Source organism: Vombatus ursinus, unplaced genomic scaffold (genome assembly GCF_900497805.2).
Source record: "Vombatus ursinus unplaced genomic scaffold, bare-nosed wombat genome assembly UNPS02014235.1, whole genome shotgun sequence".
Lineage (NCBI taxonomy): Eukaryota > Metazoa > Chordata > Mammalia > Diprotodontia > Vombatidae > Vombatus > Vombatus ursinus.
In genome coordinates, this window is record NW_020954013.1 from 397,112 (window position 1) to 412,965 (window position 15,854).

Consider the following 15,854-nt stretch of genomic DNA (forward strand, 5'->3'; position numbering starts at 1 on the left):
GACTACCTATGAAGCAGAGAAATGTTGGCATTTTAAACAGAAGCAGATTAAAAAAGGATGCAGGACTCCTTCAATTTTTCATTAGTCTTAGGAAAACTTTCCTGAATACTCCTTCACACTATGTTGTAATAAATACTGTGCATTCTTGTGTTCCGGTAATGGCAATAATTCTATCCTCAGATCCTTCCAAAGGCTCATCAATTTTGATTGATGCTCTGGATTCATGATGTCTTGGTTTGATTCACTGACCACCTTTGCCAATAATAGATCAAGCCAAATCATTGGGAATAGTTACTTGTCTTGTAAGAATAGGTACACCAAGATCATCATATGAGCCTTGGACCCCTGCATGGGAATAATCATATATAAAAACACTCTGTGGTTCATAAGCCATTTGTCATTCAGAAGGACTCCCTGTATCTATTGCAGAGTACCAAGTCTCATTATCACTAAAACAAACTATGCCATTATAAAGGTACCTAGGTTTTCCTCTTCTGTTGTGAGCCATAAGATTTTCTCCTGTAGGTGGTAGTGGTGGAAGAAGAAGAAGATTTCAAATTGTGCTACCACCCATGCCACCATGTCCAGGAGGAGGTAGTGGGGGTCCTCTATGAGGGTTCAGGATATCATAATCTCTTCTAGATGGGGGCATAGAATACCCACCACAACCTGGGGGCATTCTATCAAAGCCTTGTCATTCCTGCACGGGACATCCTACAGGGCATCCTCGGTGATCATCAAGCACCATTGTGAAACCACCATAATTATAGGTTTCATCATACAAATTTGTATTAAAGTTTTGTGCATGTCTTTTGATATAGAATTTCTTTTTCTGTCTCCTCCTGGGATTTGTTGGTAATAAACAGAGTCACTTTGTTTCCTTTGGCTCAGACCATATATCAAATGTAGCTTGTGTGCTGTGATTGATATGAGCAAGGAAGGCAAAATGCTTACTTTTTAAAATTAAAAAATAAATGGATCCTCATCTGATTACCATTCCTTAAACTCTTCCACTGGCCCCTTCATGAGAGAGTGCAAGGTGAGTGGGATTAGGCCCAGGTGGAGATGTGGTTTTTAGACAAAAAATTGGTGCACTTTCGTGAAATGTTCATGCCAATGGTGTCCTGGCACAATGTTTGTTGCTGAATAAAGTGAAATTAGTGAGCAGGAACCAACTAAAGTAAGAGGTTCCATGTTACTTAAACATATCACCCTGTAAACTTCAGGGCTGGTGACACAGCTTCCTATAGACAACCCTTCTGTTGGTTTGGATTGAGATAGTAGAACTTGGATCTTCTTGTGGATCATTTCCACAAGGTTTCTCACCAAAGGTTCTTTCCGTGGGTAGAAATTTTTTCTCATTTGGATTCAGGGGATGCACTGTTTTATCTTAGTGATATCGATTGGGAGAAATAATGCTCCCCTTCCTTCCCCTTTCCTTTCCCTTTTCCTTCCTCCTTCTCCTCCTCCTCCTCCTCCTCCTTCCTCTTCTTCCTTCTCTACTTCTTTTCTCCCCATCTTGGAGTTGGAAAATCTAAGTGGTGTGATGTCAATTTAGGTCTGAGGAGACCTAATGTCAGAAATTTGAATTTTCTCATTTTAAGATTATTTTTAAATAGTCTCCTCCCATTACATAATAGCATTTACATTTTTAATGATAATTTAGGAATTTCTCTGGTTGTATTGAATGCTTGAAGTACCCTATTTACTGAAACTCAGAGAGTTTAGGAGATTTGCCGGGAGCACAAACGGGGCATCAGAGGTGGGCTTCAACCTCGGATTACAGGTACTCCCTTTGTAATTTGTTTGACATAACAGTAAATTTAAAATTAATTTAGAAAATCCCTACATTTTAGTTATTCTGGCATAACAGAATGAAGGAGAATGAAAATCCTTCCACATATTTAAATCTTTCTTTTTAATTCTGTAAATAAATCTTTTCTATTTGCATTTATTGTTATAATTTAATGTTCAGTTGTTTTAGTCAAGTCTGACTCTTCATGACCTCGTTTGGGGTTTTCTTGGCAAAGTTATTGGAGTGGTTTGTCATTTTCTTGTCCAGATCATTTTACAATTGAGAAATTGTGGCAAATAGGGTTAAGGGACTTGTCCAGGGTCACACAGCTATTAAGTGTCTGAGGGTGGATTTGAACTCATGAAGATGAGTTTTCCTTTTTCCAAGCCTAATGCTCTATGCACTGCACCACCTAGCTGCCCTGTTTGTCTTTACATAGGTCTTATACGTGTCTCAGGTTTACTTCCATATGTTTAAAACATTTGAATGTATTTTTTTTCTGGGATTTTTATTATTATCTTTACTTCTTGTTTTTGTTTTTAAATTTTTATTCATTTTGAACCTAAATACAAAAGATAAAAAAGAACATTCCTGTGTACATAGCACCACATTAAAAGAGGATTTGATATACAACCTGAATTTCCATTTCACACTGTTTATTTTTTAAATTTCTATAATAAGTGCTACGCATTGTTTTCAAAGCTATCCTGCTTTTCTGTTCTTCCTTCTAAGTTTCCTGTTGTTCTTTGCTGTGCACTTATAATTTTTTTCTCTCTCCCTCCCTCTCCATCCTGCCTTAGAAAAGTCTACCTTTAGGCATAAATGTATATATATGTGCATATATATATACATATATGTGTATATATATGTAGACATACACACACACAAATCTCTACATATATGTTTGTAAAACCATACTACACATACTTCTATTTATCAATTCTTTCTCTTTAGTTTGATAACATCTTCCTTCTTTGGTCCTTTGTAATTGATTTGAATATTTATAATATTCAAAATGACTTACTTGTTCAAACTTGTTCTTAGAACAATATTGCTATTACTGTATACAACATTCTCTTGTTTCTGCTCATTTTACTCTTCTTTATCTTATGCAAATCTTTCCATATTCAAACTTTCCATGTTTTTCTAAAACCAGCCAGCTCATCATTTGTTATAGTACAATATTATTCCATCATAATTATATACCACAACTTGCTTAACCAATCCGCAATCGACAGTTATCTCTTTAATTTCCAGTTCTTTGCCATTACAAAGAGAGCTAGCATAAGTATTTTAGAATACATACATTCCTTTTCTTTTTCTCTAATCATCTTGAGAAACAGGTGTAATAGTGGCATTGCTGCATCAAAGGGTATATACATTTTATAACTTTTTGGGCATAATCCCAGATTGTTGTCCAAAATGGTTGGATCAGTTCACAGTTCCCCCAGTAATGAATTAGTGTCCTAATTTTTTCGTATCTCCTCCAATATTTGTTGCTTTCCCTTTATATCATCTTAGCCAATCTGATATGTGGAAGATGATATCTCAAAGTCACTTTAATTTGCATTTTTCCAATCAATACTGATTTAGAGAATTTTTTTTTCCATGTAAATGGGGTATCTCTTACTATTTCTTCTTTCAGAGTCTTGTTGGTGATACATAGAAATCCTAATCATTTTATTTCGTATTCTGGTATTTTGCTAAAATTGATTGTTTCTACTTACTTTTTAGTTGAATGTTTTTTGGATTGTTCCCCCATTTGACCAAATCCATCTAAAGTCTGGATGTACAGAAGGGCTTAGATATATCTAGAATAAGCTACATGATACATATTACTTGAACAATTTTCCACAACAAATTTTTAAGAAAATGGTAGAGACAAGGGAAAGTAAAACAGAGAGGAAAGAAGACCTCATTACTACATTTGTAGAGCACATAGAGGCCTTGAATCTAGTCTCCCAGCTCTACCAGTTAGGTCCCCAGAACTCAGCTACTTCTTATTCCCTCAGGGTTATGGAGATTTCTCAGATGGGTTCAGGATGGTTTGCTAAGGCTGTAATTCGTTTCTGTCCCACTGATGTGCTTTCTTTCCATAACAATCAATTGATATCAATTTGCCAACCAGACAAATGATTTTATTTTTTTATTCTGAACTTAAACACAGAAAAAATGAGAATTTTCATATACCTAGCCGATTCCAAAAAGAGGGTTTTATGTGAAATTGAATCTCTATTTCCTATCCCTAAGTTTTTAAAAAGTATATAATGAATTCCACATGGAACTTTCAAAACTGTTTTGCTTGTCTGTGCTTCCTTCTGAACTTCCTTCTGTACTCTTCCATGTACTTTTAAAAATATTTCAATGACATTTAAAAATTCTCATCACTACCACTACCCTCCCTTAATTCCTCACCCCCATAGAAAAAGAAAGAAAAGATATTCTTACAACAAATAGGCAGAGCCAAGCAAAATGAACCTCCACAATAGCTATGTGCAAAAATATGCATCTATTCCTGCACCTTGAGTCCATCAGCTTTCAGGCGGTGTGATATATGTCATCAGGCATTTTCCAGAGTTATGATAGGTCATTGCTGTGATTAGAGCTGTCTTTCCATGCTGTTTCTCATTGGTGTTGCTTTTCTTGTATAAATTGTTCTTCTGCTCCTGCTCATTCCATTCTTTATTGATTCTTATTTCCTAGGATTCTCTGAAATTATTACTTTTGTTATCAGTCTAATAAAGTCCCACTGTATTTTTAATAGCAAAATTTGTTCAGCTGTTCCCAATTGATGGTCAATTGCTTCTTTTGTTCCCTCTAGCTCCCCCTTCCAGATACAGAATTTTGATGAGATTACAACACTTCCCTGCTTTGTATTATATCCTTCCACTTAACCCTTTTCTCTCTGTCCATATTTATTTCCTTATTGAGTATGACACATTTCTACATCAAACGTTGTATAAATGTATGTGTAGGTGCATGTGATGCCCTCTCCTTTCATCCCTTCCTCCATATTTGTATACTCTTGGCATGTGCCCCAATTATGAGCACCATTGGATTCTACCTCGTTTTTTTTACGGTAGATGGCACAGTGGATAGAGAGAGCACTGGACCTGGCATCAGAAAGACCTGAATTCAAGCCTAGTCTCAGGCTAGGTAGCCTGACTAGCTCTGGAATCCTAAGCAAACCACTTAGCCTTTCACTGCTTCAATTTTCTCAACTGTAAAATGTGAATAATAATCGCTTCTACCTCCCAGGGTTGTTGTGAGGATCCAATGCGTTTAACATTTAGCATAGTGCCTTGCACATAGTAAGCACTGTATTAATGTTAGCTATCATCTTCATCATTCTTCTTTTTATGCCAGTGTAGTCTTTGAACTTTTGTTTTTTTCTCTTTTCCCCCAGAATAGAAACGATTAACCCTCAGGTCTTCAGTTTTTCTTATTTAACACCCCTGATTCCTTTTGAGGTCATTATAGTTCTGAAAGGAAGTTTTCTTGTTGATTGACTATTATTATTCTTATTATTTTTGCAAAGCAACTGGGGTTAAATGACTTGCCCAGGGTCACACAGCTAGTAAGTGTGAAGTACCTGGTCTGAGACCTGATTTGAACTCAGGTCCTCCTGACTCCAGGGCCAGTGCTCTATCCACTGTGCCACCAAGCTGTCCCTGATTGATTATTTTTTAAAATGAATTTTTACTAACTTTTTTTTGCGCTTTTTATGTTACCTAAAATTTTCTTTGTGTCTCTGTCCATACCCCTTCTCAGAGAGTAATACCTTATAACAAAGAAAATTATTTAATACATGAAAAAAAGGAAGAAAATTTATCAAAATCACGTAAAAAGAAAAAAATTATGCAATGTTTCATACCTTTGGACCCTTGCCCCTGCAATGACATAGAGAGAGACAATCATCATTTTTTGGATAAAATCCTGTTAATTATAACTTTGCAAGTATTTAGGACAGGAAGCAACATTAATTTTCAATTAGCTCTTTGTTTCTAATCTTTAACCTTGTGGGAGTAGAGGTGGAGTAGTGGGGTCATTTGGTTAAAGAGATGAACTTTCAAGTCATTTGTCTCATATAATTCCAAATTAATATCTAGGATAGTTGGAAGCAGCCCCAGTTCCAGAAATTACATCTGTGTGCCTGTCTTACCATAACACTCACAATGTGAAATGTTTCATACTTTGTTATCCATGTCAATTTGCTGAGTATAAGATGAAAGCTCAGAATTGTCTGAATTTATATTTCTTTTGCCATTAATGATTTGGAATGTGTTTTTATGCGGCAATTTATAGTTTGCAATTCTTCCTTTAAAAACAGTTTTTTTCATGTCCGTTGACCACTAATCAATAGAACAATGCATATTGGTTTTAGATACTTGTATCAATTCTCTATATGTGTTGGATATCAGACTCAATAAAAACATTTGCTATAACCCTCCCTCTCCCACTGCTTGAGAGTTACTCTTCTTATTCTATTTTTATTGAATTTTTTAGAAACATTTTTGGATTTAATTCAAACAATTAAAATTATTTGTTTTTCATAATCAACTCTATTTTTTGTTTTGCTAAGAATTCTACCTTTGTCCTTAGCTTTGAATTGTCATTTCTCCTATTATCCTCTACTTTTTTGATGATGTAATCTCTTATATTTGGGTTGCTAATGCATTTTGAGCTAATTTTGTGACATAGTTTAAATTGTTAATCTCATTCTAATTGATGCCCAATTCTTTCCATTTTCCCTAGCAGTTCTTCTCAACTAGAGAGTCCTTCCTGAAAGGAGCTCTTTAGATCTAAGATAGCAGGCCTGGGCTTCTGGGTATCAATGGTGATCAGCATGAAAGGGCTGACTATTGGATAAAACAAGGAAAGCATGACTGTGAATCGTAGGCCCCAGTGTCTGGTTTCTCTAGCAGAAGCTGTGTAAATGATGAAAGGGGAACTGGCTGAGTTAAAGCAGACAAAGGTGATGACCAGCATCAGGATGGCTTTGGTCTCAGGGGAGGCTCTGGGGGAGAGGCTGACACTGTGAATGTGTTGGACTTACTGGCTGTGTCTGTGTAGGACAAACACCATGTAGCCACTGGAGCAGATCATGAGACCCTCAAACACAGCATCAACAGGTGACTCATAAATTAAAATTTTTATAATGCTTGTGGCTTGCAAGTCAAAAGAAATCTGTCCAATCCTCCATCGTTCATTACTGCTGTTCTTTGGACTACTATAATTCATCAGAGCAGCAATATCAAGAAGAAGACTGAAAATCTAGCTCAGGATACAGCAGGAAGGAATATACTTTTGAGCTCTTGTTTTAACCTCTGCCCACTTAAGGATGCTGGGACTGATAGTGACGGCCTGGAAGACACTGAGGAGACAGGTGCTGCAAAGAGAAAGACTCTGGGTCTCTCTTATGAGGTAATTTAAGATTTTACCCCTTGTTTCCTCTAGGAAAGTTCTCCATACCCAATTGTTTATTATTGGGATAATGCCCCTAAAAAGAATCATTAAGACATGAGCAAAGGCCAAATTGATGATGATCAGGCTTATGAATCTTTTTGTGTGATCAGTGATGTACTTAAGGCTGTGTAGATAAAGAAGGAACATGTTCCCTAGGATTCCAAAGGAAAGCACAGTGAAGTAGAAAATGTCCAGGGCTTCTTTAAGAGAGTTCATTCCTTGGGGGTTTTAGAGCACTTTACTGTTAGATCCAAAGTCACCTGGGGAGAAACACAGGGGAATGTGATTTTTCCATTGTGAGGAATTACCAATAAAATTCCACAACCTACTCACCTTCTTTATGAGGTGTGCTGAACCTTCCCCTACAAATATTACCATGCTAGTATTTGTGAGACATGTATTCAATGTATCAACTCACAAATATTTATCAATCATTTACTATTCTGCTCTTGGGTCATGATCATCACCTTCTTCACACCAGTACCTTGGACTGCCCCTGGGCTCATCAGCTGTGATGGGTGAGCTTTTGCCTTATCTTTTCAGGGCCCATGTTTCCAGGTCACTTCCTTTCCATTGCTTCATCACGCACATTTCCCAGTGCCCATTTCTGTATCTTCATTTTTTCCTTCTTCCCTTAGAATGTAAGTTCCTTGAGGGCAGAGACTATCTGGGTTGCTTTTATTCTTATCACTAGTGCTTAGTTCCTGAAGTTCAGCAAGGGCATTTTGATGGTGTTTTATATAATTAGTATTTGATGTTAATGAATGAAGGGTGAAGGTGAAAGTTTGTGTCACCTTCACTCTTTAAGGGACAATGACCAGAAAAGCTATTGGATTTTTTTCTTTTGATGTTAAAAAAAATTAAGTCCTTAAAGAGGTGTGTGTGTGTGTGTGTGTGTGTGTGTGTGTGTCTGTGTGTCTGTGTGTTCTAGACTAATGCCCTCAGTCAGGAATTAAAGATTCCCTTGGAGAAAGGGTTGGGCAAGATTACTTAACTGCCTATCTATGTCTCTACTCTAATCATGTGCCTACACATTTCCACCATGTTTTCCACAAGTCATATGGAAGTTCACATTTTCTACAATTAACGGATCCATTACATATAGCAGTTGTGTATTAGATGAAGAGTATATGGAAATAGAGAAAGGGGCAGGCAGATTAGATATTCAATAATCTTCATCTTCATCTGAACTGGACCAAAGAATTGAATACTTTCATACAATCAATTATACACATACATACACATATAATTAGAAATACTTTAAACTAAACAGGGAAATTGGTAGGTTTGGGGGAAAGGAGAGGGAGGCAGAATTAGGAGGGCAGGTTTTTAAGAGAGTGTTCACAAATTAACTCCATCATTGGAAGCAGCGACTCTTACAGATGGATTAAAAGAAAGAAAATAAAGATGATGGGGGGGTGATAGGGAAGAAAAGGGCAGTGAAGCAGAAAAAGATTGTGTCATTTATAGATCATGTATCTAAGTCTGAATGCTTTTTACCATCTTCTCTGTAAAGAGGGAATGAAGAGAAAAAACTAATAGGGACAAAAGGACAGGATGAAAGGAAATACAAAGTTTACAATTATAAGTGTGAAAATACATGGGAAAAACTCACCCAATGAATGGAAGAGGATGGTAGAATATTTTACAAAGGTGACTCCAACAATATATTACTTAAAAAAAAACACCTTTGATAAATAAAAATTCATGCAGAGATAAAATACAGGTCTGGAAAAATCATTATGCTTCAAATAAACATAAAAAAGCAATGTAGCAATCACGATTTCAGAAAAGTCTATGGTGAAATAGAGATGATTAAAGGAGATAAACATGGAAAAATACGCTTAATGATAACAGAAAAATCAATTTTAATCATATAGCACATTAATTAAACATATATGATATACATTAATCATATATGTATTTTTATGTATGCAGTTATATATAGACATGAAAATCTGTTTATGTAATATATATTTATATGGACATAAATGTATGCATGTATATACACACAAAGACAGACACTAATTAGCATAGCAGTTAAAATACTTAAAGGACAAATTAATCAAATTGGAGGGAGAAATAGCCAATAAAATTCACATTCGATGACCTCATTTCTGAGATATATAAGAACAGATCCAAATTTATAAGAATCAGGGCCATTCTCAGAAGGATAAATTGTAGAAGGACATGAGCAGATTGTCTGAGTTATAAAAAGAGAATAAAATAAATTTTCCACATTAAAACTGAAAAAGAAGAATTCCCTACATTTAAAGACTAAACAAAGGAGATATCTGCAAGAATTTCACCAAGTACATGCCAACAAAACCACAATGCAAATGAAATTAATGAGTTACAAATATATTAATATCCAAGCTAATGGAAAAATATATATTATGTAAAAAACCCAATATTAGAAAAAGAAATTTGCCAAATCAAAACTGAACTTCCCAAGAAAAAAGTTCCACTCTCAGGTGGATTTACAGGTAAATTACATCATCAATCTTTTAAAGAATTAATTCTAACATTAAATAAATTCTGTACAAAAATAGGGAAAGAACAGACCCTGACAAACGAAGAAACTTCCAAGATATCTAAAACAGCAGGAGGCAAAGTAGAGAAGGAAAACTATATATCAATATCCCTAATGACAAAGATAAAAAAAATTAAAAGAAAACTATTCAAATAATGTGTTGAAAAGAATTTTCAGCATTCCAATAATAGGAATGCAAGATTAGTTTAATATAAAACTGTAGTCTTTTCAAATTAGAGGAGGGGGATAGAGTGATGATTATCACTCTGACTATGTAGCAAAGTTCTGGAAATCTTAGCTATGCAAATCATACAAGAAAAAGAATCAACACTGGCAAAGAGACGTCAAAATTATCCCTTTCTTAGATGAAATGATGGTTCAACTAGTAACAGCAAAATATCACAATAATGGAAACAAAAATTGAGCAAGGACATATGCAGCATATGAGAAAAATCCACAAAAATCATCAGAATTTCTATATATTTTGATAATCAATGAAATACCTATTGTTTCTAAGAGCTACTTGGGCATCTACCAAGACATGCATAGTAATTGAATGAATGCAGCTATAAAATACTCTTTATGGAAATAAAAACAGACTAAAATTGGAGAATTATTAATTTATCACTCATGAGAAGGCTGAGAATACTATAAAAATAACACAACCTAAAATAATATAATTGTTCAGCAATATACTAATCAAGTTTCTGGAGGATTAATTCTTAATCCTCTTGAATGAATTAGTCCTCATTGAAGTAAGAAAAAATGAGGATATTCATCTGGGAAAAAATAGGTCAAGAATCTCAAGAAAACTAATGAAAAAAAAAACTGGGAAAGTTGTGAGCCTTGCAGTATAGAACTCAAACTATACCATAAAGCACTAATGATTGCAATGATGTGGTATAGTGAAAAAAAAAAATAAAGGGAAAAATCAATGGATAGAGTGCTCATCCAGGAATCAGAAAGACCTAAATTCAAATACAGCTTCACACACTAGCTGTGTGACCCTGGGTAAGTCACTTAACCCAATTTGCTTCAATTTCCTCATCTGTCAAATGAGTTGGAGAAGGAAATGTCAAATGACTCCAGTATCTTTGGCAAGAAAATCCCAAATGGGTTCACAAAAAGTTGGACAAGACTGAAATGACTGAACAACAACAAAAGAATGGAACCCACTAATTATACAAGAGAGAGAAGATAACTGACCTTGTAGTCCAGATTTGATAAAACTAGGTATCCCAACTACTGAAGTAAGGGCTCATTACTTGATAAAAACTTTTGGAAAATCTGAAAGCTCTCTGGGAGATATTAGGTGTAGACTAGCATCTTATTGCTGGTGGATTTACCTGGCTCAAGTCTCTCCCCTCTCCAATCCATTCTACCTTTAACCACTGCAGTGATTTTCTTAAAGCACAGGACTGATCATGGCACTCCATTTGCTCAATAAATCCCAGTGGTTCCCTATCACCTTCAGGATCAAAAGCAAAATGATCTCTTTGTTATTCAAAACCCTTCAAAACCTAATTCCCTCCTCCCTTTTCAGTCTTCTTACACCTTACTCCCCACCATGAATTCTTTGATTTAGTGTCCCTGGCCTCTTGCCTGTTCCAGTCCATCTCTTGGATTCCAGCAGTTTTTCTGGCTGTCCCCCATACTTGGAGCCCTCCCTCTTCTGTTGTGACTACTGACCTTCCTGGCTTCCTTTAAGTCCCAACTAGAATCCCACCTTCCACAGAAAGCCTTCCCCAATCTCTCTTAATTCTAGTGCCTTTCCTCTGTTAATTATTTCCTGTATATCCTGTAGGTTGATTGATTTGAATGCATTTATTTGCATATTCTCTTTCCCATTAGCTTGTAAACTTCCTGAAGGGAGGGACTATTACCTCTTTTTGTATCCCAGCACTTAGTATAGTGCCTGGTACATAGTAGGAGTTTAATAAATGATTATTGAATAAATGAATGAATCAGAACTAGGTCTTCCTCCTTTGCTTTCTTCACATATCTATTTTGAATCAGATTAATTTATTCACATACCCTTAATATGTTTTACAATCCCTTTCTACTTTTTAAAAACACAATAATTAACACACCAATAATGCCTGTTGTTTGACCCCTGGCACCCTCTATTTCAGCCCTTATGGTAGAGAGAACTCTGACTCTTTCCTGAAATAAAGATTGTCCTCTACCTGATTTTCCTGTTGCCTTCAATAGTCATATAGGATATGGAGGACCTTTTTATCCACATCTCTTAAGGTCTAGAAATTTGTTATGTTTTTTGATTTTTCCAGAGTAAATATTAATTGGGGGAAGTCATGAGCTACTAGGCTGTATTTCTATGGGAGTAGGAGAGCACTGTATTTGGAGTCAGGAAGAATTGAATTCAAATCCTTTTTTAATACTAGTGAAAGATCCAGCCCAAGTCACCATAGTTTCTCAGCCCCAGTTTCCTCCTCTGTAAAATGGGGATGATAATAGCACTCACTTCACAGAGCTGTTGTGAGGACAAAATGAGATAATATATGTAAAGTCCTGTGTAAACCTTAAAACACAAATTCAGCTTCTTCATCATCATCATTATCATCACCATTATTAATCTTTGTACCTTGACCAACACCCAGCCCAGAGCTCTGTACTCAAAAGGGGCTAAATAAACAAATTCATATCTAAAAATCCTGTTGCCCAGGGCAAACATCACAAAAGGTGTTCTAGGAAGGTGGATCCTTGCAGTCAACTTTTAAAGGCAAATCAAGCTGAGCCAGTTTAACGAAAGGGCCAGGCTCTGGAAGATGCCTTGGACCTCAGAACACCAACACCAAGCTGAGTGAGACTCTGTGGTACCAATCCTGGATATGGGTTGAGGATGAAGTGAAGCTATTTCAGGGGAATGGTTGGGGCCCCCTTAGTAGCTCTGATGGGGGAAGGAAACATCTCCGCGGGTACTCACATACTCTTGCCTACTAGGTTTGGAGAGGTAATATAGTCTGTCAGATTGAGGACTCCTTTGGGGTTAGCTCACTCTAGGTTCAAGCCCTGCTTGTGGTGTGGGACTGTGGGAGAGGCGGTGACTCTCTCAGCAGATTCCAAGATGCTGGAGCATGGCTGATATTAAATTGGGAGAGGCTATTTCTACACTAAGATCTTCTTGAGCCCATGAAATCACAGGCTCACATCAATAAAACTAGGAATTAAGCATACCTTATTTCTGTCAACCAAAGGACTAGCAGTGTGATTGACATGTTCTAATTTTCAGCATCCTGGGACACTACTCCAACCACCCTGTCTTTGTTACACTTCTATTAACAAACTGTTTCTTTTTTTAGGAAGTCTCTATACCCCATTTTTAAAAGGTGACCTCCCTGGAGGCACTGTAATGGTTAGAATGCTGGACTTGGTGTGAAGAAGACTTGAATTCAAATGTGGCCTCAGACACTGACTGGCTGTGTGACCCTGGGCAAGTCACCTGACCTCCCTCGGTTTCAACATCTATAAAATGAGGACAATAATAGTATCTATGTCTCCGTTGATCTGAAGACCAAATGAGATAACAGCTGTAGAGTACTTAGCACTGTGCCCAGTACATAGGTGATGCTTGATAAATTCCCCTTTCCTCATGTCCTTTCTTGTTGTGTTGGAAGATTGCTATTTAAGTGGGTTTAAAATTAGAAAAAAATCCTGCCCTAGGTTTGACCAAATCTCCAAACCCATTGAAAGAAAAGCCAATAAGGTTTTCAAAGATGGGATTTTTTTTTTCTTACAAGACATCTGAATTATTATGATATGAACCAGCCAGCTTAGTCTTATTCAGTGCATGTGCCCATACCTTCTGGCTATGAAGGTTGACTAGATCATTGGGATACATAGGTTTGTGCCCTCAGAAGTTCCCAATTCTGAACAGGGAGAATCTGGTAAGTCTGGTGGGTTGAATAGGATCAATCTCTGTGATGCCCACAGGACAGAGGAAAAACCAAACTAAAACAAAGCAAAAACCCCAAACTCTAGCCTTTCCTCCATTAGGGGAGTGATCTGTCCTTGGTATCTAAAGTCAGTTTTTTTTTTTACAGTGAGGAAATTGGGGCCCAGAGTGTGAAAGTGACTTGCTCACAATTCAGAGACAAACCTTTCATCCTAGGTTCTCTTACCTCAAATGAAGTGCTCTTCCCATTAGATCAGGAAGCTGGGATAGCCACTGCCTGGACAGACAGGGACACAGACAGACAGAAAGAAAGCATGCTTTCTCCCCTTTATAAAAAGAAATGTGTAGATTAGAAGAGGAATCCCAGTGTTACTCTCTGACTGAAGGTGAAATGTCTAGGAGCTAGGAGTGTTCTAAACAGGGACAGAGAGGAAAACAGGAGGGAGATATGGAGGAGACATCTGTGAAGCCTAAAAGACCCTGGATCCACAGCAAACTGGCAGGATATGAGTGCCACACTGGCATAGGGCAAATGCTGGGAAAAGAAGTGAGTACTAACAATCTCTGTTTCCGAGGTTAAGGCCTCCTAGCATCACTCACCAGACTGTTGTCTGCCGCCAGGGCATGGGACAGAACTGCAGAAATCTGTGCATATATGTGTGGGGGCCATATCTGGGGCTGTAGTCATAGGTATAGCAGAGCCTGAGCTCATTTCCCCCAAGAGCTATTATTATCATGTCATGGGCTGGAAAAGGAACACTTGACAGAACAGGGAATTTGAGATGTGTCTAAAGAAGAAACAAACTTTTGCTTCAGATGAAACTCTCTGTCAACAGTAACTTTTGATGAATGGGAATCTCTAAAGGGACATTTGGGAAGAGCCAAAAAAAGATTTTTCTTTGGCATGTTGAGAGAAGTAAAAGTTTGATTCTGTTAGGGTCATGAGAAGAGTGTATTATTACTCGTTTAATAGACAGTGCTATGGAAAAAATGTGTACTCTGGACACACCTTTAAATTTAATCTGAATTCTTAACATTTTCTTCATCACCTTAACAAAACAACAAGACAATAAATCAAACCTTGATTTGTAGAATTTGCCAATTTCTGAGGTCTAAATGATGACATTCCAAGTTTAACAATTGCTGGGAGTTTTCATTTTGAGATCTCTTTCAGAAGGTCATCAGTGACCATGGCTTTCAGGAAGTCCAATGATTTTCTCTCCTAAATCTATTTTCCAGGTCAGTTGTTCTTCCAATGAGATGTTTTGCATTGTCTTCTATTTTTCATTCTTTTGGTTTTGTTTTGTTGTTTCTTGATTTCTCATAAAATCATTAGCTTTCATTTGCTAAATTCTAATTTTTAAGGAATTATTTTCTTCACAGAGTTTTTGTACTTCCTTTTCCACTTGGCCAATTCCACTTTTTAATGAGTCTTTTTCATCAATGAATTTTTGTTCCTCTTTTTCCGTTTGGTCAATTCTGCTTTGTCTTTGCCCTGTATAATTTTCTTTCTGCATCTCTGTCCCTACCCATTCCTAGGATGCAATCCCTCATAAAAGAGAAATGTGTTAGGAAAATGAAAAAGAAAAAAGAAGAAAGTTTATCAAATCTATTAATGAAGAAAAATTCTATGCAATGTTTCATACCTTTGGACCCCCAGTCTCTGTAACAATATATATAGAGAGATGCTTATTCATCTTTTTTTTTTGAGAAAATGTTGTTCATTATAATTTTGAAAGATTATAGGGGTAGAAGCAGCATTCATTTTTGAATTAGCCATTTGTTTCTATTCATTGACCTTATAGCAAAAGAGGCAGAGTAGTGACATCCCTGAAGTAAATAGATGGAATTTTTGGTAATTTGTGTTAAATGATTTCAAATCGATATCTAGGATGGCTGGAAGCATCCTTAGCTGCAGAAACTGTACTTGTGTGCCTGTCTTACCACAGCACTTCCAGCATGGAATGTTACTATACTTTGTCATCTTTGTCAATTTGCTAGGTTTCAGATGAAAGCTCAGAATTGTTTGTATTTATATTTGTGTTCCCATTAGTGATTTGCAATTTGTTTTTATATGGCAATTTATAATTTGCCATTCTTTTTTTTTTTTGATTTTTTTTTTGTTTTTTTTTTTTTTGGCTAGGCAA

At 36.5% G+C, this 15,854-nt stretch overlaps 2 pseudogenes; both read right to left on the reverse strand.

Moving 5' to 3' along the window:
- Window positions 1-87: 87 nt before the first annotated feature.
- Window positions 88-1,026, reverse strand: LOC114041987 (annotated as a pseudogene).
- A 5,533-nt stretch (window positions 1,027-6,559) lies between these two features.
- Window positions 6,560-7,515, reverse strand: LOC114041965 (annotated as a pseudogene).
- Between the last annotated feature and the right edge of the window lie 8,339 nt (window positions 7,516-15,854).